This window comes from Carcharhinus amblyrhynchos, chromosome 9, assembly GCF_965287045.1.
Source record: "Carcharhinus amblyrhynchos chromosome 9, sCarAmb.v2.hapA, whole genome shotgun sequence".
In the NCBI taxonomy this organism is placed as follows: Eukaryota; Metazoa; Chordata; class Chondrichthyes; order Carcharhiniformes; family Carcharhinidae; genus Carcharhinus; species Carcharhinus amblyrhynchos.
The window spans coordinates 20,166,483-20,192,962 of record NC_137332.1 but is presented as its reverse complement, the minus strand read 5'-3'; the positions used below and the strand labels follow the sequence as shown (position 1 = coordinate 20,192,962).

Below are 26,480 nucleotides of genomic sequence, written 5' to 3'. Positions count from 1 at the left end.
CATGGACCTTGTATCCAGGTAGAAATGCTGATTAGCTTTATTTCAGGCCCCAACTATCTTTTACAGAGGAGCTAAATGGGCAGTTTAAAACAAAACTGTTTAGAACTCAACATTTTCAACATCTCCCTGGGACTTTGGAGACTGGCAATCTAATCACCATAGACCATAGTCAAGGTATTTGGGTTTATGACCACTTCACACTGTCTCTCCGGCAAAGTGTCTGGGGCTGCCTTTAATCTTTGACAGCCATCTTTAACCAAGGCTATTAGAGACAAACTTCAGAGTAGGTCACATGACCCCTCTCCATTTTATCTCAAGTTAAAGGAACTTTCCCAAAACATAATAATCTTATAAACCACATAATTGTAACAGAAGGCAGACTCAACCAAGCCAGAGGCTGGGAATTCTGCAGTAAGTAACACATCTCCTGCCCACCACTCCACATCCCCAGTACTCCCGCCCATAGTTTGTCCACCATCTACAAGGCACGGGTCAGGATGGAATACTCTTTACTTGTGACGGTGGCACATTGGTTAGTGCTGCTGGCTTACAGCGCCAGGGACCCAGCTTCATTTCCCAGCTTGGGTCACTGTCTGTGCAGAGTTTGCATGTTCTCCCTGTGCCTGCGTGGGTTTCCTCTGGGTGTTCCGGTTTCCTCCCATAGTCCAAAGATGTGTTGGTTAGGTGCATTGGCCATACTAAATTCCACCTCAGTGTACCCAAACAGGCACCGGAGTGTGGTGACTCGGGGATTGTCATAGTAACTTCATTTTCTTAAAGTTTATTTATTAGTCACAAGTAAGGCTTACATTAACACTGCAATGAAGTTACTGTGAAATTCACCTAGTTGCCACACTCTCGTGTGTGTTCGAGTCAGTGCACTTAAGCAGCACGTCTTTCAGAATGTGGGAGGAAACCGGAACATCTGGAAGAAACTCCACACAGACAGTGACCCAAGCCGGGAATCGAACCCAGGCCCCAGGCGCTGAGAGGCAGCAGTGCTAACTGCTGTGCCACCATGTTGCCCATGCAGCATTAATATAAGCCTACTTGTGACACTCATAAATAAACTTTAAATGTAAGTGCCCTCCAATAACATTCAAGAAGTTTGGTACCATCAGAGACAAAGCAGCCTGCTTGACTGGCATCTATCCACCAACTTAAACATTCAATTTGTCCACCATCGACACAAAGTGGCAACATTGTGTACCATATAGAAAGATACACAGCAATAACTTACCAAACCTCCTTTAATGTCATCTTCAAAATGCTAGATCTCTACCACTTAGAAGTTCAAGAGCAAAAGACATATGAGAACACCTACAAGAATCCCTCCAAGCCACACACCATACTGATTTGGAACTATATTGCCATTCCTTCATCACCACAGGATCAAAATCCTAGAACTCCCTTACTAACAGCACCATGGACGCCCTGCACCACATGGACTGCTACAAATAGCTCACCATCATCTTCTCAAGGGCAATTAGGGCTAAGCTTTTGGATAACATCCAAAGAAAGAATATTAAAAGAAAATCACCATAACTACACCCTTTGTATTTTGATAGAAAATATGCACAGATTTTTGGAAAGTAAAATTTTGTGCTGGTTGTAGCGTTCTGTTGCTGTGGGGAATTTGTACTGTGGTAGAAATAGTAGCAACCTATTCCAAATTCTCTCTTTTCTTGACTGTGAGAAGCCAGGCTTTAAAGTGGTTAGTTAAAGGTGGTGGTTGTGTATTGGGGAGTTGGAAATCCTCGACTGGTTCATGTGGAAATGGCTTAGGCTCTAATAGATAAACCCCTGTTCCCACATTGTGAATTCTCCAGAGTTCAGTAACTATTGATCATCTTCACTTCTGCAGTTTTCAAACTATTGTGTGATGTCAGATTTGAATCCAGATTCCTCTTTCATGTTATTGGAGTAAATACAAAAATCAGCCAACTTACCTGACAACTTTGTGAAAATATCCAAGATCAAATAGGATGGCACGATGGGTGGCATTGTGGTTAGCACTGCTGCCTCACAGCGCCAGGGACCAGGGTTCAATCCTGGTCTTGGGTGACTGTCTGTCTGTGTGGAGTTTGCATATTCTCCCCGTGTTTGCGTGGGTTTCTTCTGGGTGTTGCACTTTCCTCCCATACTCCAATGATGTGCAAGTAGATTGGCCATGGTAAATTGTCATTTAGTGGCCCAAGATGTGCAGGTTCAGTGGATTAGCCACAGTACATACATGGGATTAGGGGATAGAACATGGGAGAGGGCCTGGATAAGATATTGCATCAGAGAGAGAGTGCAGACTCGCTGGGCCAAATGGCCTTCTTCTGCACTGTAGGGATTCTATGAATGGGACATGTTTTATTAGTATTTAACCCAACAACGTTAGCATGATCTTCACAATCATTTGCTTTCAAATAATGATCTGATTCATCATTGATCTTTTCAACTGGATGTATCGCAGAGTTGATTTGTTCGCAGAAACGTGGTAATTTGAAAAGCTGTTTAAGATGGCATTATACAACAGAATGACATTGAAGCTTATTCACTGTAACCACTACTCAAAGTGCTTGTAGCCATTATCCTTGCCCATAGCCAGCCGATAATCACGGATTGCATCATTTGGCACTGAACTCGGGTTGTGCGCATATTTTTCATGTTCCTGTCCCATGTTAGTGAGGCCTGTGGTTTCAGGCAGATGTCATAGTCAGTTCGAGGAACTTTCTCTTGTCTCTCCTTTCTTCTACACTGCATGTTTCCCAACTATGAAAAGCTTCTATCTTCCCTGATTCCATCAATATAAATGGCTATACCATCCAGGTGTTCTGATGGTATTTTTGTAACCGAATAATGGGATGCTCTTACCTTGGGCAACTGGGGCTCGATATTTACTGGAAGCTTAGGCAGGGCTGAAGACCCCAGCAAGGCCAGAAAGGGGGTGATCCTGCCAATCTTCAAAACAGGGTCTCCTTTGCGCCTTCCACCTCTGGGGAGCCAGCCAGCTGGAGAGCTTGACTGAAGGTGGCACTGATATTAAAATTTGGGCGCACTCTTTCAGGAAAGGGATGAGAAGAATTTGTTTCTCTGAGGTTTGTACAATTTTAGAACTGTGTGCTTCAGATGGCAATAGAAGTGATGTCACTGAATATTTTTAAGGCAGAGGTCAAAAAGTTCTTGTCAGGTGAGGGAATCGGAGGTAGATGGGAGTGCGGAACTCAAAACACAAATGGGTCAGCCATAATCTTGTTGAATGGCGGAGAGGGCTCGAGGGTCTGAATGGCCTACTTCTGCTCCTATTTCATATGTTTGTAAGCACTGCTGCTGTTTCTAGGCCACAGTAACGCACAGCTGGGAGGCCGGAGAATTCCACCCGTGACCTTGCAGATCCACCAATCTTGAATTAGTTTCAAATCAGATTTCCAGTTGAATTGTATGATTTAAATAGTTTGATATAAGCCACTCAATAGCTGTCCAATCAAATATCTTGATGGGCATGCGTGAGGTGTCAGGGTTGGGTTCCATGAGTTTCACTTTTGTAGCCCTTTCCCACTAGTTGGGAAGGGCAATTAGCCCTGGGGCCATAAGTCTCTGGCCCGGTGTGCACGCGGTTGGTGTGTGTATGCGTACGCGGTTGGTATGCATATGCGTCTCACGGCGGGAATTGTAACATTTATAAGAACAGTCTACACTGTGAAATTACAAGCTGTTCATGTGCAGGAAATCTGTTCTCAACCAATGCAGAATGTCTGTCAGTCAACTGATTTTTCCACAATGCAAAATTAATTATCAAAGTCAATTACATTTAAGTCAATTTGCGATAATTATACTGCAATCAAATTAGCTTTTTGTTCTAACAGTTTAATTGTCTATACGCATTGAGCATGCTGGACCTTCAGTGTAATTTGGAATGACTTTTACTCTTTTTTTAAAATTTGAGCCCAGGCTTCATTGTCTTTTTGGTGTGCAATGTGCTGATTTTTAAAAAATCTATAAAGGGAACTGTACTTTTTCTGTTCTGAGCTTAGGTTGACACAGGGTGATATTACATGTGTCAGGAGATTGGCTTGATAAAGGTCACCTTTGGCCACGAGACAGAAAATCCTGTTAACTGTTGTGTTTTTGACGAATGTTTTAATGGGTATTTCAGTATATCAGGCGGTTTGGTGACCGTGGCTAAAATTACAACTTTAAATTCCATAGGTACATAAATTGCTCCCTATAATTGACAGAACTTAGAAATTGAAGTGAGGGTTTGACCGTTGAAGGCTGCTGTAATCGCCCAAAAGGTTCACGCGTGAGTGACAATTGCACTCCAGATGTATGCAAATCAAAACATCCCCAGGTTTAGCCTTATTTTTGTACGCTTTGAAATAAAGGAGACTGGCAAAAATAGAGGGTTATCACCTTGGTGGGAGTGCATTTGGCAAACCTTTCTGTCAGCTATAAGATATCAAAATGGTTGGCAGAGCACATTTTAATTTGAAAAAATTTCTCTGGTTTTTTTATGCATTCGTGGGACATTGGCATTGCTGGTTGGCCAGCATTTAACGTCCATCCCCAGTTGCCCTCGGCTTGGCTAACTCGGAGGGCAGTTGAGAGTTGCTGTGGCACTGGAGTCACATGTAGGCCAGACCAGGTGAGGATGGTAGATTTCAAAGAACTTTCCTTCCCTAAAGGACATTAGTGAAGAAGATGGGTTTTTCTGACAATTGACAATAGTTTCACGGTCATCAGTAGACTTTTAATTCCAGATTTTTAAAAAAAATTCTAAAAGTAAAGAATGGCCTGGAATTGTCATCCTGATGCATTGTGTCTCATAGAATGATTCGGAATCCTTACATTGCAGAAGGAGGCCATTTGGCCCATTGAGCCTGCACTGACGACAATCCCACCCAGGCCATATCCCCACAACCCTATGTAATCCCCTTGACATTAAGGGGCAATCCCACCCAGACCTGTTCCCCATAACCCCAAGTATTTACCCGGCTAATCTCCCTAACCTACACATTTTGACACTAAGGGGCAATTTAGCATGGCCAATCCACCTAACCTGCAATTCTTTGGACTGTGGGAGGAAACCGGAGCACCTAAACGAAACGCATGCAAACTCCACACAGACAGTCACTCGAGGCCAGAATTGCATCTGGGACCCTGGAGCTGTGAGGCAGCAGTACTAACCACTGTACCACCATGCTGCCCCCACTGTGCCACATGCTGCTCTGTCTATCAGTGTATTCGTTCAATTTTGGCATCTTGATTAAGCGTCTTAATAGTGCACAGAAATGAAGATGCAAATTGAGCTTTGAGAAGCCACTAAACTGACCGCATCCCTGGGGTGAGTTAACGACTATTGTGAGTTTTCCTTAAATGCACTCATTTGTCAATCTTCAAATAGATGCCAACAATTATGATACAAGGATATTAATAGATATATTTTGAATGATTTGTTTTAAATCACCAAGGAACTGACAATTGTAACCCAATCTAACTGGAAAATAACTTTTAGTACTTGTTTCTTTTCAGTAATTTCAAATAAGGTTCGACAAAGGCAGTGCAACGCCATGGGCCAAGTGCTGTAAATAGGATTAGGTGGGAATTCAGGTGTTTCTCACGTGTCGGTGCAGACTCAATGACTGAACTGACACAATTTAAAAAGGCTTACTCTCTTTATGGTTTCATTTGTTAGTCACATTTTATCAAATTACAATACAAGTATATCAATGAATATATTTGAAGCAATATTTAAAAAAAAAAACTTTTTGAAATTCTGCCCAATTGAGTTAGTTCATTGCAGACTTTGCACTTGACAATATGCAATGAGTTAAGATTTTCGGGGGAACTTTTCAAAATGGGCTCCTTTTTGGGTGTCATTTGTGTCAGAAGTATCGATTGTGCCCAAAGTATATCCTACTTTGGAATCAAAATTGTTCAAGCACCCATTATTTTACTCAAGGATAGGTAGTGGTTATTTTTATTCAATTGTGGGACATGGGCGTCATTGGCTGGCCAACATTTATTGCCCATCCCTAGTTGTCCAAGGGCAGCTGAGAGTCAACCGCATTGCTATGACTCTGGAGTCATATGTAGACTAGACCAGGTAAGGATGGTAGCTTTCCTTCCCTAAAGGATATTAGTGAACCAGATGGATTTTTCTGACAATTGACAATGGTTTCATAGTCATCAGTAGATTCTTAATTCCAGATTTTTAAAAAAATTGAATTCAAATTCCATCATCTGTCATGGCAGGATTCAAACTAGAAACTTATTTATTGGTTTATTTCTTATTGTTGAATCTGTGTGCTGATCAGGATGAGAGATGCAAGGCTAGTCTGGCAGATTTTCTCACTGTGCATCAAATTAAATAAATCAAGCTATTGGGTTTAAATGGCAAAGCAATTGCAGAGGAAAGCCCCACACATTTCTTGAATGGGTGGAGAAGGGACTTTCATATATTAATCCTGGTTGAAATTACTTACAAGTGTCAGATGTGACAAAGAGACCTTAAACTAGAACTATAATAACTTTAAGTTATAAAGAACCTTTAAAGTTCATGGGTGACACAGTGGTTAGTACTGCTGCCTCACAGCACCATGGACCTGGGTTCGATTCCTGGCTTGGGTCACTGTCTGTGTGGAGTTTGCATGTTGTCCCCATGTCTGTGTGGGTTTTCTCTGGGTGCTTCGGTTTCCTCCCAATGTCCAAAGATATGCAAGTTAGATTGATTGGCCACGCTAAATTGCCATTTAGTGGTGGGAGACTAGCAGGATAAATATGTGGGGCTACAGGGTTAGGGACTGGGTGAGATTGATGGGCTGAATGACCTCCTTCTGTACTGTAGGGATAGAAAATGTCCCAAAGCCATTGAGAGGTCAAAAAATGGAGGTCATGCCAAAGGAAGAGATATTAAGGAGGGTAACAAAAAGCTTGGTCAAAGATATGTATTTGAATGATGCTCTTAAAGAAGAAGGACTTGGAGGAGCAGAGGGATATAAGTTGCGGCGGGGGGAATCCAAAAGTAACAAATCCATAGTATAATTTGCTTCCCTCTAAACTTGCTTTAAACAATTAATGAAGAAATATTTTGCTGCAGCATATTTATGTTTGGTAAATCTGTGTTTTGATGATTACTCGTTCGCAAGCGAGGAAGATTAGAGTTCAGAGTGGGGAGAAAAATGACAGGTAATTAGGTTAGAAATTACTATTTTGAAACCAGTTAGTATCAAAAGTGATTGCCTGTGCCATCTGTCAAACCAGTTTTAATTGTCTCCTTTAAGTGTGCGCTTCTCTTTGTTTCCCCGAGCAACCACTAGCATCGCATCTCTTCTGTTGAATTACAGAATTGTTACAGAACAGGAGGAGGTCATTCGTCCCATCATATCTGCACCAGTTCTCCAAATGAGCATTTCACTTTGTGTCATTCCTCCGCCTTGTCATCCTAACCATAGAACCATAAATCCTTACAGTGCGGAAGGAAGCCATTCAGCCTATCGAGTTTGCACTGACTCTCCAAAAGTGCATCTTATCCAGGCCTGCCTTATTCCCGTAACCCCAGGCATTTCCCACTGCTAATCCACCTATTTAAGAACATAAGAACATAAGAACATAAGAAATAGGAGCAGGAGTAGGCCATCTGGCCCTTCGAGCCTGCCCCGCCATTCAATAAGATCATGGCTGATCTGTCGTGGCTCAGTTCCACTTTCCCGCCCTCTCCCCATAACCCTTAATCCCCTCTCTTATCAAAAACCCATCAACCCGCTTCTTAAAAATATTTAGCGAGGCAGCCTCCACCACTTCAACGGGCAGAGAATTCCAGAGATTCACCACCCTTTGAGTGAAGAAGTTCCTCCTCAACTCCGTTCTGAACTGCCCCCCCTTTATCTTGAGGCTGTGCCCCCTAGTCCTACTGTCTTTTTTGAGCGGGAAGAGTCTCTCCACCTCTATCCTATCCATCCCATTCATCATCTTATACGTCTCAATGAGATCTCCCCTCATTCTTCTAAACTCTAACGAGTACAAGCCTAGTTTATTCAGCCTCTCCTCATAGCTCAACCCCCTCAACTCCGGTATCAGCCTAGTAAACCTCCTCTGCACTCCCTCCAAGGCCAAAATATCCTTGCGCAGGTGCGGCGCCCAAAACTGCACACAGTACTCCAGCTGCGGCCTCACCAATGCCCTATACAGCTGCAGCAAGACCTCCCTACTTTTATATTCAATCCCCCTCGCTATGAAGGCCAGCATCCCATTCGCCTTCCTGACCACCTGCTGCACCTGCAGGCTGGGTTTTTGCGACTCATGCACAAGGACCCCGAGGTCCCTCTGCACCGTCGCCTGCTGCAGTTTTTCGCCACGTAAGTAATAGTCCTTCCTACCATTCTTCCTACCAAAGTGGACCACCTCACACTTGCCAACATTAAATTCCATTTGCCATTTCCTGGCCCATTCGCCCAGCCTATCTAGATCCTTCTGCAGACTCTCCACACCCTCCGCACAATTTGCCTTTCCCCCAATCTTGGTGTCATCAGCAAATTTCGACACCCTACACTCGGTTCCCTCCTCCAGATCATCTGTATAAATGGTAAATAGCTGAGGCCCCAGCACCGACCCCTGGGGCACTCCACTAGTCACCAACCGCCAATCCGAATAGCACCCATTGACCCCCACTCTCTGCCTCCTATTTGACAACCAATCCTCTATCCACGCTAACACCCTACCCCCAACTCCATGTCCTCTGACCTTCTGCAGTAACCTCTTGTGAGGTACCTTATCAAACGCCTTCTGAAAATCCAGAAAGACCACATCCACCGGCTCTCCTCTATCCACCGCCCTAGACACATCCTCATAGAACTCCAGTAAATTTGTCAGACACGACTTCCCTTTAATGAAACCGTGTTGCGTCTGCTCTATCAAGCAATTCCCTTCAAGATGCCTCGCAATTTCCTCCTTAATGACGGATTCTAACATTTTACCTACCACAGACGTTAAACTAACCGGCCTGTAATTCCCCGCCTTTTGCCTGGCACCCTTCTTAAACAACTTTACAATGACCTAAGCTGCACACCTTTGGTCTCGTTTCCTCCCATAATCCACTGGGGGGAAACCCACATAGACACGGGGAGAATGTGCAACAACAGTCACCCGAGCCAGAATTGAACCCAGGTCCCTGGTGCTGTGAGGCAGCAGTGCTAACCATTGTGCCACTCCATGTCTCTTGAATGCCTTAATTGACCTGCCTCCATAAACTCTGAGGCAACGCAAGCCAGACCTTATTCACTGCATGCACATATTTTCATATCACTTTTGCTTCTTTTGCCAATTTGGTTAAATCTGTGCTCTCTCACTCTCAATCCTTGCATGAGTGGGAATAGTTTCTCCCTATCTATTTTGTGCAGACATCTCAAGATTTTAAATACTTTCATCAGATCTGTTCTCTTCCCCAAGGAAAACAGTCTTAACTTGTTTTATAACTGAGGTTGCTCATCCTCGAATCCATTCTGGTGAAACTTTTCCGCACTTACTCCAATGCCTTCACATTATTCATAAAGTGCGGGGTCCAGAACAGCATGCAATACTCTAGCTGAGGCTGAATTAGTGCATAGTCAAGGAGCCCACACACCCTGGACATACAAGATACAAAAGTCTGAGGTATCATACCAACCGATTCAAGAACAACTTCTTCCCTGCTGCCATCAAATCTTTGAATGGACCTCCCTCATATTAAGTTGGTCTTTCTCTGCACCCTAGCTATGATTGTAACACTACATTTTGCACCCTCTCTTCTTTATGTATGATAGGTCGAGGGACATGGAGTTGGGGGTAGGGTGTTAGCGTGGATAGAGGATTGGTTGTCAAATAGGAGGCAGAGAGTGGGGGTCAACGGGTGCTATTCGGATTGGCGGATGGTGACTAGTGGAGTGCCCCAGGGGTCGGTGCTGGGGCCTCAGCTTTTTACCATTTATATAGATGATCTGGAGGAGGGAACCGAGTGTAGAGTGTCGAAATTTGCTGATGACACCAAGATTGGGGGAACGGCAAATTGTGCGGAGGGTGTGGAGAGTCTGCAGAAGGATCTAGATAGGCTGGGCGAATGGGCCAGGAAATGGCAAATGGATTTTAATGTTGGCAAGTGTGAGGTGGTCCACTTTGGTAGGAAGAATGGTAGGAAGGACTATTACTTACGTGGCGAAAAACTGCAGCAGGCGACGGTGCAGAGGGACCTTGGGGTCCTTGTGCATGAGTCGCAAAAACCCAGCTTGCAGGTGCAGCAGGTGGTCAGGAAGGCGAATGGGATGCTGGCCTTCATAGCGAAGGGGATTGAATATAAAAGTAGGGAGGTCTCGCTGCAGCTGTATAGGGCATTGGTGAGGCCGCAACTGGAGTACTGTGTGCATTTTTGGGCGCCGCACCTGCGCAAAGATATTTTGGCCTTGGAGGGAGTGCAGAGGAGGTTTACTAGGCTGATACCGGAGTTGAGGGGGTTGAGCTATGAGGAGAGGCTGAATAAACTGGGCTTGTACTCGTTAGAATTTAGAAGAATGAGGGGAGATCTCATTGAGACGTATAAGATGATGAATGGGATGGATAGGATAGAGGTGGAAAGACTCTTCCCGCTCAAAAAAGACAATAGGACTAGGGGGCACAGCCTCAAGATAAAAGGGGGGCGGTTTAGAACGGAGTTGAGGAGGAACTTCTTCACTCAAAGGGTGGTGAATCTCTGGAATTCTCTGCCCGTTGAAGTGGTAGAGGCTGCCTCGCTAAATATTTTTAAGACGCGGGTTGATGGGTTTTTGATAGGAGAGGGGATTAAGGGTTATGGGGAGAGGGCAGGAAAGTGGAACTGAGCAGCGACAGATCAGCCATGATCTTATTGAATGGCGGGGCAGGCTCGAAGGGCTGGATGGCCTACTCCTGCTCCTATTTCTTATGTTCTTATGTTCTTTATGTTTTGTTTGTATAGCGTGCGAAAAATGATACTTTTCATTGTATACTAATACATGTGACAACAATATATCAGATCAAGATATTCTCCTTTGCTTTTGTGCACTGTAGCCCTATTAATGAAGCCTAGAATACTGCATGCCTTGTTAATCATGCTCTCAACCTGTCTTGCCATCTTTAAAGACTTAATCACATTGACATCACGATACCTCTATTCCTGCACCCCCTTTAGAAATGTACCCTTTGGATTCTCTCTCCATGTTCTTCCTATCAAAATGAGTCACCTCACATTTCTCCACATTGAAAATCATCCAATACCTTTTCAGCCATCCCACCAACTTGTCTATGTCCTTTCGAAGTTCTACACCTTCCTCCTCACAGTTTACAATGTTTCCAAATGTTGTACAGTCCGCAAATTGTGAAATTGTGCCCTGTGTACCAGGAAATGCAAGAGTCCCAACACTGACCCCTGGGGAACTCCACTACAAATCTACCCGCAGCATGAAAAACATCTATTCATGTCACTCAGCCAATTTTTATCCATGTTGCTCCTGCGCCTTTATATTCCATGAGTTATAACTTTTCTCACAAATCTGCAGTGGCGCTGCATCAAATGTCTTTTGGAAGGCCATGCGTACCACATCAACAGCTTCGACCCATCAAATCTTCCTGTTACCTCTCCGGAAAGCTCCAACAAGTTAGCTAAATATGATTTTCTCTCAAAGAATCCATTGTGACTTTGCTTAGTCAACCTACATTTGTCCACATGAATATTATTTGTGTTCTGAATTATTGTTTTTAGAAGTGTCCCACTGCTGAGATTTACCGACCTATAGTTGCTAAGTTTATCTTTCCACTCTTTTGTGAACAAGAATGTAATATTTGCAGCTCTCCGGCCTTCCGGTGCCCTCCTGATTTAAGGAAAACTGAAAAATTATGACCAATGCCTCTGCATTTTCTACTCTCACTTTCCTTACCTCATCAGGTATGGTCCTTATCCACTTCGGATGATAAGCCTATCCAATACCTGCCCCTTACCAATTGTGGAACCCTTCTCATGTCTAACCTACCTCCTCTTTCACCATCACCTGGGTAGCATTTTCATCCTTGATAAAGATAGATGCAAAGTATTCATTTAATACTTCACCTGTGCCCCCTGTCTCCATATGTAAATTACTTTTTGGCTCCAAGTTGGCCCTATTCCTCCAGTTACAGCTTCTTATTCTGCATATACCTATAGAAGAGTTTGGAATTCCCTTTTATGTTGGCTAACAGTTACTCTTTGCTTCTTTTACTTACTTTCTTACCTTCCAATGAACTTTCTATTCTCAGTCCAATTCTCAATTGTATTTTCTATCTCATAGATTCGCAACAGTACAGAAAGAGGCCATTCGGCCCATTGAGTCTGCACTGACGGTCACCCTGCATCCCACATTTTTACCCCACTAACCTATACATCTTGGGACACGAATGAGCAATTTAACATGGCCAATCCACCTAACCCGCACATCTTTGGACTGTGGGAGAAAACTAAAGCACCCGGAGGAAACGTATGCTGACAGAGAGTGTAGAACAAAGAGAAGTATGACACAGGAACAGGCCCATCGGCCCTGCAAGCCTCTGCCGATCATGGTGCCCCAACTAAACTTTAAAAAAATCTTCTGCCCTTACTTGGTCCATATCCCTCTGTTCCTTCCCTAATCATGTACCCATCCAGACGGTTCTTAAATGTTGCTAATGTGCCTGCTTCTACCACCTTCTCTGGCAGCGCATTCCTGCATATAACACTTCCCCTGCACATCTCTGTTAACCTTTCCCCCTCTTACCTTGAAACTGTGAAAGCTCCACACAGACAGTCACCCAATGCTATAATTGAATGAAGGTCCTGGCACTTCGAGGCAGCAGTGCTAACCACTGTGTCACCGTGTCGGTCTGACATCTGTCATAGCACACTTTTTCTTCTTTATCTTAACTCTCATTTCTTTTGTCTGGATTTGTTTGCACTTTTGAGAGAATGTACTTTGACTGTTCCTGCCTGACCTCTTTGAAGGTAGCCCATTGTTCAGTTTTTTTGCGAATTCTTTAAAATTATTATTTTTTCTTATACAGAATTGCATACTTATTAAAACACAAGGACAGGGCACTTGTCCCAAACACTCTATGCTGTACAAGAACAGCAGTCCTAATCTCATGTGCCCACACTGCTAACATATCCTTTAAAATGATTTATTATCCTGCCAACTTAGGTATTAACTGCAAGTTTGGGCAGTATTTCCTCCAGCTCTATAAACACGCCATTAATGTACATAGTAAACAGAAGCAAACCCAGAACAGAATTGTCAGGGCAACACAGCAGAGGAAGGGCCACCTGATCTGGGTGACCAGTCAGGACTCAGGATGTGGAACTTGCCCATGGTGAGAGAGGCTCCTGGGTAGAGCCACTTTGGGAACTAGCTACAACCACAAGGCTGCTATACAATTCTTATTAATAAATACCTTCCGTGTTCACTAATAAGACTGTGAACATGTATCTTTACACACTTAATTGCCCTTAGCTTCTCCTCTAACTTTCCTCCTCACCATTTTTAATCCTATTTATTACCCTATCCCTATTTGCATACGTCCTTATTTTCTCCAATAGTTTGATTGCTGGTTTCCTTGCCAAATGCTTTGACAGTCCATATACATCGCATCCATTGCATGGCCCCATCCCACCTATTATCATCTCAGTGTCACATTTTGGCTACAACACCAGTTAAAGCACTACTTCTAATTCTTTCCACGGAATTAGTGAGGTAATGTGGGTGAGGTTAATGCAATCTGATATAAAACAAATGTCTAAATTCCATCAGCTATGACAACATTAAAGCATTAACTGATGATGCAATAGATTCAAAGCTGGAACAGAGTATGAAGCAAGAGCAAACTATTTATGATTAGTAACATGGGCTGTCTAATGGGGAGCTGAAGCCTTATCATCACTGTACTGACACAAAATGGTCTCTATAGGCAAAGCATTCTCAACCGTGAAGCCATCTGTCAGTCTGGTGAATAATTTATCCTTTCCTCAACGCTGAATTTCTGTGTATAGACAAGGAGAGGAGGAGGTGGGTAAATTTCCGCTAGGGTTTCCTTGTCTCCTGTTGCAACATCAGTGAAAATGTTCCAGAAATTTTGGAACCATATTTTTTGCCTGAGTGTCTGCAGCTCTGCAGGAGCACTTCTATGAAAATATACCCTACCCCCTCCCCCCTCAGTTTCCTTCCATGGATGAGTATGCTGGAAGTTATGAGTGTATACTGAGTAGCAGTTTATGGAACAATCATTTATCCCCTCTATGTAATATTAAAATCTTTTAGATCATAGCCACATTGGTTAGAAAATTTCCGGCTGTTCTTGCCACCGCTGCAAGCGAGGACAGAGAATTTGGCGCTCAGCCACATCTTCATTCACTGTAGCACAACCAGAGAATCCCATTGGCATAATTTTCTGACCATTGTCTTCATTATTAAATGACACAAGGGCTACCACTGTACCGATTTGTCATTACATGACCATTTTTGTTTTGTGAATGTTTGATCAAGCTACAAAGACAGGTGAAATAATCGTACCAATAAATTTGAGAACAACTTCTTCCTTGCTGTCATCAGACTTGTTTGAATTGTTCTATTGTATATAAACTGGTCTTTCTCTTCACTCTACCTATGACTGCAACACTATATTTTGCACCCTACCCTTTCCTTCTCCCCTATGCAATCCACGAATGGTATGTTTTGTCTGTTTAGTGTGCAAGAAACAATACTTTTCACTGTTTCCCATACATGTGACAATAATAAATCAAATCAGGGTGGCACAGTGGTTAGCACTGCTGCCCACAGCCCCAGGGACCCTCAGTTCCGGCCTTGGGTCAGTGTGGAGTTTGCACATTCTCCCAGTGTCTGCATGGATTTCCTTAAGGTGCTCCAGTTTCCTCCCACAGTCCAAAGATGTGCAGGTTGAGTTGATTGGCCATGCTAAATTGACCCTAGTGTCAGGTGGATTAGTAGGGTAAATGTGTGGAGTGACGGGAATAGGGTCAGTACAGACTCAATGGGCCGAATGGCCTCCTGCACTGTAGGGATTCTATGATCTATGAAATCAAAACCAAGATCATGAAAGACGATCAAGCATGCCCCAACTAGACATGACACCGTTTCTGCTAAAGAAAATCCTGATCGGTGCAAAGGTGAAAATCCTGATCGGTGCTCACCTTGTTCAATTTTAGGTCAGTGGAACCCACACATGATTAAATCGAAGTGAAGTAAAACAGCAAAAGTTATCGATTCCACAGAGATCCTTCACTTCTCTGGGGTGTGTAGGAAGCCAAGAGGAATTGATTTACCACCAGAATGTAAGGAATTAAGACATTTTGGCCTGTAAATGCAGTCACCAGTACCCATTTATTGAGCACTAGCCAATTACAAAACTTTATGCCCTGAGCTAAAACAACAGTATTTAACTGCAGACAGAAGACTTGGCATATATCCAGCTGGGAACAAGGCTGTCTTGTCTATATTGGGAAGGGAATGAAAATTGTCATGCAGCTAGTGCCCGAGCCTGAGGCATGCTTCAGCCCTTTCCCATATGTAAATGATAGGCCAAATCGCAGGAGTGTTTTGCCCTAAGGCAGCAGGTGCCTGTGCCAGCTTCTGTTACAAAAGCCAGACCCCAATTTGGGTGGCATGGTGGCAGAGTGGTTAGCACTGCTACCTCACAACACCAGGGATCTGGGTTTGATCCCAGCCTCAGGTGACTGTGTGGAGTTTGCGCATTCTGCCTGTGTCAGCATGGGTTTTCTCCGGGTGCTCTGGTTTCCACCTACAGTCTAAAGGATGTGCTGGGTAGGTGCATTGGCCATGCTAAATTCTTCCTCAGTGTACCCGAACAGGTGCCAGATTGTGGTGACTAGGGAACTTTCAGAATAATTTGTGAACCTCTTATGAATACTTTTTGGGTGGCGCGATAGCACAGTGGTTAGCACTGCTGCCTCACAGTGCAAGGGACTTGGGTTCAACTCCCAGCTTGGATCACTGGCTGTGTGGAGTATGCACATTCTCCCCACATCAGTGTGGGTTGCCTTTGGGTGCTCCAGTTTCCTCCTATAGTCCAAAGATGTGTGGGTTTGGTGAATTGGCCATACTAAATTGCCCCTTAGTGTCAGAGGGACTAGCTAGTTTAAATTCATGAGGATATGGGGATCAGGCCTGGGTGGGATTGTGGTTGGTGCAAACTCGATGGGCTGAATGGCCTCCTCCGTTGTAGGATTCTATGAATTTCATTGCAGTGTTAATGTAAACCTACTTGTGACACTAACAAATAAACTTTAACTTTTAAACTGTCGCTAAATCACACAAACCACCACTTCCTGCCCATCACAGTAATGCTGCTCACTTTGAACTGGCCTCCAATTTCTCTTTCCCAGCCCCATGATCCCCCTCCTTGGAGTATGACCACCCTGGCTGTCTGCCACCAAACCTACATCGCAACTTCTGATTTGCAGACAGGTACCATGGAAGTGGCTTCTCTGTCTTTCAAGTGTGTGTTTTTTGTCTACCATTAATACAAGATTGACTACAGAAGTTTTAATTGCTATCTGGTAATCTCAGTATTTTTAAGAAGGAATGTTGGTACAGACTGGGTTCCACAGAACTCTGAAGTTCCGTAGGATTCAGCCAGGGGTTCTGTCTAGTCATTTTAAGCTTGTTCAAATGAAAACATTGTATTGGCCACAGATCGGCATCTTGGAGATGGTACATACGGCTGCTACTAAGCGCAGTTGTTGGATGGAGTGAATGTTTGTGGATGGCGTTGTAATCAATTAGGCTACAATGTCCTAGATGGTATTGAGCTTTTTGAGTGTTGTTGGCATTGCACTCATCCAGGCAAGCTTTGGGGAGTCAGGAGGTGAGTAACACGCTGCAGACTTCCCAGTTTCTAGTTCCTCTTTGGGCCACAGTATTTATTCACCTTCTACAAGTCTATGCAGAAGCTTGCAAGCACGTCCATGCAGAGAGCACTATCACACAATCTACTTCCGAGTGCAATGAGTGACTCTGTGTAATCAAATTTTGAGCAGACGTTAGTCTTAGTCAAGTTAGTCCACTAATAAGCGTTACTATATGGCCTCCAGTCAGAGACGTTTAACCATAAGATATATATTATCCCAGTTTAATCTATGAATTACACAGAGCATCCTTCAGGTAGCATTTATTGATGGTGCTAGAAGCCACTGACTAAGACTACCTTCCTTCTGTTCAGAATGAAAAATAAGACAGATTAACTCAGGCAGCAGTGGTTAGATGACAGAAACCATCTCCGTTTTATTATTCTTTCAGTGCTAATTCTATGAAGGGAAAGATTGAGGGAGGTAAGGTCTTCCTTAACTTTTGTAGTCAAGCTGCGGCTGGGGTCTTCCAGTCCCGCTGATAGCAACCTCCCGATGGTGGGTACAGTACATGCAAAACCTCGTAGACATTGGCAGGACTGGAAGATTTGCTGCTGGCCAGTGGTGGGCATATATATGCAATGGGTAAGAAGCTGGAAAATCCCATCCAGACTTTTTATTCCAGTGAGAGGACAAAAGGAGGAAGAACATGCTGGTCATTTATAAATTAACAGATATCAATGTTCTGCTTTTGTTGTTCTTTTTGAAAAAAAATCATGATTGAAATGGAAGCCTATTATAATTAAATACTGTACAGGTTGATACATGAATATAGAAAAAAGCAATGTATTGCCAAACAGTAAAAAAATCAATAATTAGTTACTTAAATTTGGCAGCTATTGCATTCGCCAGTGATCTGTATTTATCACAATGAACCTTTGCTGCATTGACTTGGAATTTTTCACCTCTCTCGGAAATGTGTTACTCTACTCATAAGAAACATTTATGGCAACTCTTTAATGCATACATTAATTTCTAAGTATTGTAAACTCCTTTTTAACCTTTCTTTGCACTTCTTAAAAATCACTGGGCACTGCCAATTATAAAAATGTATTAAGAGCAAACTTTATCTGTGCAGAATGCTGCCAGAGAGACTAAACAATGAGGTTTGTTAACCATTTCCCCCACCCAAAATTCTGGATTTCTCCCCCAAGAAATTTAAGCTCAGTTCTGCAGTAGAATTTAACCAAACAAAAATGATTTTGGAAGACCATGTTGCAACGAGTAGCTTTTTTTCCAGAGTTGCACGTTCTCCCCGTGCCTGCATGGATTTCCTCTGGGTGCTCCAGTTTCTTCACACAGTCTGAAAGACATGTGGGTTAGGTTGATTGGCCGTGCTAAATTGCCCCTTAGCGTCTGGGGGTTTAGTAAGGTAAATATGCGGGGTTATGTCGAAAGGGCCTGTGTGGGATTGTTGTCGGTGCAGGCTTGATGGGCTGAATGGCCTCCTTCTGCACTGTAGGGATTCTATAAAAGTGACAACTTGGACAGGAAAAGCAGTGTGGATCGTGCCGGCTGCACTGCAGGCTTTCTCCATCGTTTTATTAAACGTCCCGAAAGAAACGTCCTGTAGGCAGGTCCCTCGATATCCATGCCGACGGGACAAGCTTGTCCCACCCACAACAAAAAGCGTATCACCATCACACCCCCTCCCCCGTCACCGACATGGGACCCACTCACATACACGGGACTTCCCTCAGCCTGAATCTTCCCAAATGGAAGCACCCACCACCAGCATGCCAGGGGGCAGCAACTTGGCATGACCCCCTCCTGGGAGCTGAACTCTATGCCCCCGGCATGTTCTGTTCTCCAGTTCCCTGTTTTACGAAACCTGTTGTAAACCCCGCTGTCAGATCAGATGACGGGGGTACAGTTCCCTATGTGGTGGAACAATACAGCGGGAAAGCTTTCTTAATTAGGTGTCAATGCATGCTAATTGGTTCCAGACCTTTCATGAGAGGGACCCCATTGTGTCACTGGCAGGGTGGGGGACAGACAATCTCAATGGGAAATCCCACCGGCCTAAAAACAATAGAATAGGGATGGAAGCCCGCCCCCACCGTAGTCTTAAGATAAAAGAAAATTGCTGCAGATGCCGGAATCTGAACCAAAAACAGAAAATGCTGGAGAATCTCAGCAGGTTTGACATCTGTCAGAGAGAAAATAGAGCCAACGTTTTGAATCTGGATGATCCTTCGCCAAAGCTCTGATAAAGGGTCATCCTAACTTGGAGAAACGTAGAAGATAGGAGCAGGAGGAAGCCATTTGGCCCTATGAGCCTGCTCCGCCGTTCATTACGATAATGGCTGATCGTCCAACTCAATAGCCTAAATCCTGCTTCCTCCCCATAGTCTTTGATCCCATTCACCCCCAAATGGTATATCTAACCACCTCTTGAATACATTCAATGTTCTGGTGTCAACTACTTCCTGTCGTAATAAATTCCACAGACTCACCACCCTTTAGGTGAAGAAATGTCCCCTCATCTCTGTCCTAAATGGTCTACCTTGAATCCCTGAACTCAAAACATTGGCTCTACTCTCTCTCCACAGAAGCTACCAGGCCACCTCGTAATTTGCCTGCCTAGTGACAGTTGGGTGAAGGAACTTACATTCATCGGAGTGTGCAAATTCCCAACACCCTGGTAATATGGGGGAGGGCAGGGTGGATTGCAGGGTTGGACAGGAGCTGGAAATAACTTTTTTTTAAAAAAATCCACTTTATGTTAATCCTGATTTGCTGGAGGGGTGTTGGGGAGGGGTTTGTGAAGCTGGTGTATCAGGGGTCTTCCCTGTCCCAACAACAGTTTGGGATGTTTTGGAAGGCCATTCCCAGACAAGCACTAGAATTCTCAATACCTGTTAAGTTAAACGGAGTCCCATGTGTGCTCCTAGTCACAAAGGGATGGGCTTGCTCTTTGGGAATTAATTATTTTTCTTTACATTTTGAAGTATCTTTCTCCGGATAGCGGCAAATAATCCATTACTGGTGCAAGCAAACAGAGAATTCTAACCTGACCGTATTAGCCTTCGGATCACTCTAGTGAGCGCTGGGAGCACCAAAGCTGAATTTGTACACGTTCTCTTCCAATTATTCTTCCCTTTGCTTTTATTCCACCAGTTTGTGGCATATCTCCGGGGAAATTGGGGGCAAACTACCTCACGAAAATGTACTTTAAGAATAGTGCACTTCTATTAGCTCCTTTCGGTCTACTGTTTATGGAATTTAACCTTTGAGAAAGAAAGGAAAAATTACATGACACGTCTGTGTTTGAAACAGGGCAGTTCAGCTTCAGAGGAAAATACCCAGTGCCATTAACTTGCGTTCCTCTCCGCTCCCCTGATCAAAAGGTGTTCTGTTTTTCCCTGGATTCTGTGTGAGAGACAGTGACCGGGATTTCCCATTCAGGCAGTGACTAAAAAGTGGGGAGCGAGCCCAACTCTGCCAGACCTGGAAGCTGTGACTGAATTTTACAGTCATCAGGCATTTTACTCATCTTCTCTTCCACAGAAGCTGTCAGACTTGCTGAGATTTTCCAGCATTTTCAGTTTTCGTTTGATTCCAACATACGCAGTATTTTACTTTTATCTTAGACGATGAGGGGGCTTTCCCTTTTTTTATGGCTACTATGCTGGCAAGATTTCCTGTTGAGGTTGTTCCCCCTCCCCAACACAACCCCCCCCAAACACACACACACACCCCCCCCACCAACAACCCCACAACACCCCCTCCCCAACACACCCCCTTGGCCATCACTTTCAATCGTATCTTCTGTCCCCTTCGGGGAGGAAGTCCCACCTCTGGAAGCAGCCAGCCAATCAGGGGGCTGATAGCCTGTCAGTCCCAGCAGCCCCAGCTGGGTGGGGGGTGGTGAAAGAAGTGATACCACCATGGCTTCCCAACACCATGGACGCCCATTACCATGGCTACCCACCACCGGCAGAATATCTTATTACAAAAATAGACTTTATTCATAAAATAACTGAAAGAACATTGCAAACATTTCAAAATGGCAGGCACAGAATGCAATGATATTCACCCTCTCCACATACATATTGCACTCTGAGGTGCATCAATACAGTCAAACAAACATTACAGACATTTCAAGATGGCCATTATAAATGGTGCAAAGATATTTAAAAGTTGTCTACGTAGATCAAGTTGCATTCTGAGGTGCTTCAATACAATTCTGACATATATAATATTAACTGTGTACATTCAATGCGAGTCAATCGAGGGGGTTCTATATAATTCCCCTCTCCTCCGTGTACTCCAGCTGAAAGATGTTAGACGGCAATCTTCCCCATTGTGTCCCTGCAGCGGCTGACCCAAGCTTTAGTGCATCCCTCAGCCCGTAGTCCTGAGCTTTGGAATATGCCATTCTTCTGTAATACTCAATTGGGGATAACTCCTTGTATTGGAACACCAAATTGATCAAAGAGCGTCTTTCACCTCGTTGATGATCCTCCAGCAGCGGTTGATGTGTATCCTGGAGTGCATCCATGGGAACAGCCCGTAGAGCACTGAGTCCTGTGTCACAGAGGTGCTTGGGATGAACCTTGACAAGTACCATCTCTTTCTCCAGACCTTCTTTACAAAGACATGTTCCAGAAGGAAATCGACAACAATCTGTTCCTCACTGCATTCACCTCGAGGGCAATGTGCAGATGGGCTGAGAGTCTGGGTACATTGGAAGGATCTGACAGAGAGGGCCTTTCTCACCACCAACCAAGCTAGGTCTTCATGCTTGTTTGAAAGTTTTGGTGATGAGTCATTCTGCAAAATGATCTTGACAGTTTAACTCAGGGAACCATCCGACATCCCTTTTTCCATAGGGCCTCTAGGGCGTTATGTGCACATCACCGTCACTGGTAAAATCCCAGCAAAGGTCAGAGGGCAATGGACATACCTGAATTTATGCCCCCTGCCTCCCAGCCTGCTCCTGTCTTCACATGGTTTCAAGTGAATGCAGTCGATATGGAGGATGGATTTCACACTCATAAACATGAATGACAGAGATTATCATCGACTTCCGGAAGTGTAAAGGAGAACATACCCCTGCTTACATCAAGGGGGATGAAGTAGAAAGAGTCGAGAGCTTCATGTCTTTAGGTATCCAGATTACCAACAACTCGTCCTGGTCCCCCAGTGCCAACACTATAATTAAGAAGGCCCACCAACACCTCTACTTTCTCAAAAGACTCGGGAAATTTGGCAGCTATGACTCTCTCCAACTTTTGCAGATGGACCATAGAAAGCATTCTTTCTGGTTGTTTCACAGCTTGGTATGGCTCCTGCTCTGCCCAAGACCTCAAGGAACTACAAAAGGTTGTAAATGTAGCCTAATCCATCATGCAAACCAACCTCCCATCCGTTGACTCTGTCTACACTTCCTGCTTCCTCGGCAAAGCAGCCAGCATAATTAAGAAACCCCACACACCCCGGACATTCTCTCTTCAACTCTCTTTGGGAAAAAGATACAAATGTCTGAGGTCACTACCAACCAACTCAAGAACAGCTTCTTCCCTGCTGCTGTCAGACTTCTGAAAGGACTTACCTTGTATTAAGTTGATCTTTCTCTACGTCCTAGCCATGACTGTAACATTACATTCTGCACTCTCTCATTTCCTTCTCTATGAATGGTATGCTTTGTCTGTATAGTGCACAAGAAACAATACTTTTCATGTTAATACATGTGACAATAATGAATCAAATCAAATGACCATCTGATATTTTGCTGCCCTTGTCTTAACTTGCAATAAGCCATGTTAACATCTTCATTTTAAAACATTTGTTTTCAGATCCCTTTGTAGCGTTGCCCTTCTTTATCTCTGTGATCCCCTCCAATCTCATGATCTCCCAAGATATCTGCATCCCTCTAATTCTGGCATCTTGAGCACCCCCCGCTTTTAATTGCTCCACTGTTGGTGACCGCACTTCCAGTTGTCAGGACCCCCCTTACATCTCTTTGCCTCTCTAATCCACTTCCTTCCTTTTAAGTTGTTTCTTAAAACCTATCACTTTGACCAAGCTTCTGATCATCTGACTGAACATTTGCTTTTGTGGTTCGGTGTCATCCTTTGCTTCATAATGCTCCTGTCAGGCACCTCGACGTGTTTATATTAAAGGTACTATGTAGCTATAAGTTGTTATTTTTGTTGAAAGAATGGGATTATTGGAATTCATCTGAATTATCTGGCACGCAATTGAATTTTCTTGTAGGTATTTTTAAGTTTCACTGATGGCAAAACAATTCAGCTTTTAATTATTTACGCTTTGATGGAGAGGTGATGACCTGGTGGTATTGTCGCTTGACTTTTATTCCAGAAATCAGCTAGTGCTCTGGGGACCTGGGTTCAAAACCCTAATTGCCTGAGGGCAGTTGAGAGTCCATCTGCCTTGGGTATTATTGATCTTTGCCAAAAGGTGAGAATATATTTTATTGTAAACCGCTACAGGACATTGTGCTTTGATTTGATATTAAATCCAGGAATTAATTGTCTGTTAGAAGCAACACAAGAAAAATATTGGCAATTTTTCTCAATGTCAAATGAGAATTGTGTGCTCTTAGCTTGCACACATCAAAGTGATCTTGAAGTTATTTTTATTTACTCATGGGTTATGGGCATCGCTGGCTAGCCAACTTTTATGGCCCCAAATACCCCTGGCAGATGATGGAACTTGAATTCAATAAAAAAATATCTGGAATTAAGAATCTGCTGATGACAATGAAATCATTGTCATTTGTTGTAAAAACCCATCTGGTTCACTAATGTTCTTTAAGGAAGGAAATCTGCCATTCTTAGCTGGTCTGGCCTACATGTGACTCCAGAACCACAGCAATATGGTTGACCCTCAACTGCCCTCAGACAATTAGGGATGGGCAATAAATGCTGGCCAACTAGCAATTCCAGTGTCCCATAAATGAATGAAAAAAATCTTCAAGATATTGTTGTGTGCAAGCTAAAAGCACACAATTTCCACTTGATTCATTGTGAAAAGTTGCTAGTGCTGCTCATGTCAGGTAATTAATTCCTGGATTTAATATCCTTTACCGGTTTACAAAAAAAATTCTCACCTTTTGGCAAAGATCAGTGATACCCAAAAACAATAACTGTGCCACAGTGTTAAACCAGATGCAATGAACCACTTCTACGAACCTGTGATTTTTACATCAACCTTTGACATGATTACCAACCACTCACTTTTTAAAATATAAATTACATTTCACTTTAGTGGCCTCCACACCCGTTCCCCTCTACAATGTTGCCTTTTGATGAAGTGATGGGAATTAATGAATTAAGTGGGAAAACTGGTCTGCAGGCAAGTGGTGTAACTAAATCAGTTGTATAGAAATAGATTTTTTGCCACTTGCTGATATTGTGGAAAGGAAATTGGCAAGTGAAATAATACGCTTGTCCAGACTAACAACCCAGAATATAAAGATTTTACACTTTCAAGTGTTTTTTTAAAATAAGAACGTTGTTAATATGTCTACCTTGCATAGCCTGGCCCGATAATCTCCACATTTTCTTCCTGATCTCATCAAACCATTTCATTTCAGCAAAGTACTCCAGAAATATTTAATTGTTAAATTGTGCCATTGTGCCATAAAATCTACTATACAAGTTGTACTTTGCATTCCTTTCTCTGGTCAGCATTTACTTCAATTTTTTAGTAATATTTATGACCCATTATAGTCATGGGACATAAAATAGACTTGAAGGTTTAACTTGCATACCAAATTACATTTTTTTATAACCGTCCAGTTTTTAAAAGGACCTTAACTTACAATTTGATGACAGATGACATCAATGCTGCTGTAATTTTGTGCTTTTTTTCCTTTTCAATAATATATTTTAACTCCTGCACCTACCTTTACACAAAAACATGTCTCTGCACCAAGGAGAATCTAATTCACTAGAAAGTTGAACCAAATTCCCATTATGTGGGAAAATGGAACAGAACCAATAATTTTCATTACTTATTTCCATTTCAATCTTCCTCCCCACAAGATTATAGAGTCCTCATTTGCTTATGGCCTCTTGCCGGTGTCCGAAAGTAGTTGGATTTTCACTGTTAGTTCTCAAAGTTGAAGTCACCTTTTTCTATGTCATTGGAAAAATTGGAACAATTAGCTGCAACATAATGAAGTTGCTGTGCTGTTTGGTGCCTTCTTGTTTGAGCTTTGAAATAATCTTACTCATTGTATTAATCTTCTTACCCACAGTGCTATAATGTCAAGCTCCACTCCCTTCTCCAACTCAATGTGTTGCCTTTTATTTCCTGCTAACCTTTTTAAAAGAAAAATGACAAGCTGCCCTTTACTGCTCTTGATTTGTTGTCGCTGTGTAACCCTGCACTCAAGCAGCATAGGCATGTATTTTATTTTGATCTATGCTTTAAGGGCAAAATGTTTGTCCATTATTGGAGATTTCTATAAAAATGTTAGATGGAAAGTTAATGAACTATATTATGCCGTGAAAAAAAGAAAGACGGTCCATCGAAACAGCAGTTTTCACAATCTCTAGACGTTCCAAATCACTTTATATTCAATAAAGTACTTTTGTTTGAAACATTATCAGATATAATATTGGAAGTATGGCAGTCAATTTACACACAGCTAACTTCCATAAATAGCAATGTGATAAGGGTCTGATAATCTTTTTTGTGATGTTAATTGAGGGCTAAATGTTGGCCATGAAACTGTTGATCAATTAGATTTTTTTAATTTCATTTGTGGGACAAGGTCACATTGGCTAGCTGGCCAATATTTATTGCCCATCCCTAGTGACCCTTGCACTGAATGGCTTGCAAGAGGGGCAGCTGAGAGTCAACCACATTGCTGTGGATCTGGAAACACATGGAGGCTGGACCAGGTAAGGATGGCAGATTTCCTTCCCTAAAAGACAGTAGTGAACCAGGTGGGTATTTTCCGATAATAGTTTCATGGTCACCAACAGATTCTTAATTCCAGATTTTTTTACTGAATTAAAATTCCACCATCTGTCGTGGCAGGATTCGAACCTGGAGTTCCAGAACATTAGCTGAGTTTTTGGCTTAATACTCTAGCGTTAATACCACTAGGCTATGGCGTACCCATTTCACTGCTGCTCTTTGAGATGGTGTCATGGGATCTCTTACTACTTCTCTCTGGCATCTGGTTGGAAAGACAGGAACTCTGATCAGGTGGCATACCCTCCCTGTCACACTGAATCTGGGTTCGTGACTCCAAAACGGGACTTGAATCCACAACCTTCTGAATCAGAGGGCGAATGTCAGTACAGTGTCTGGCACAGGGACGGGAAATGCTTTGAGGCCAGGGCACAATGGTGCGGGGGTGGCGGAGGCGAAGAATGAATGAGCCGCGGAAGCTCAATGTACTCTGCTAAATCTTTTTAACTGTTATCTTTGGTACTTGCTGTCAGAAAGAACTAACTAAAAATAATGTACCCTTCGACCTTTGTAGTTTTATTACTGGAACTATTTTTATGATAGTCATTTGTGCACAGAGATTTAGTTGAGGGTTTTGGTTGTAGTTGAAATAAGGAGGGTATGGTGTAAA

At 43.2% G+C, this 26,480-nt stretch overlaps 1 protein-coding gene across 1 annotated transcript in view; it reads left to right on the top strand.

Annotated features, from left to right (window-relative positions):
* The window catches only part of LOC145347633 (dihydropyrimidine dehydrogenase [NADP(+)]-like), a 710,299-nt gene that overhangs the window by 87,871 nt on the left and 595,948 nt on the right, over positions 1-26,480 (top strand). The gene's annotated exons all lie outside the window — the stretch shown is intronic.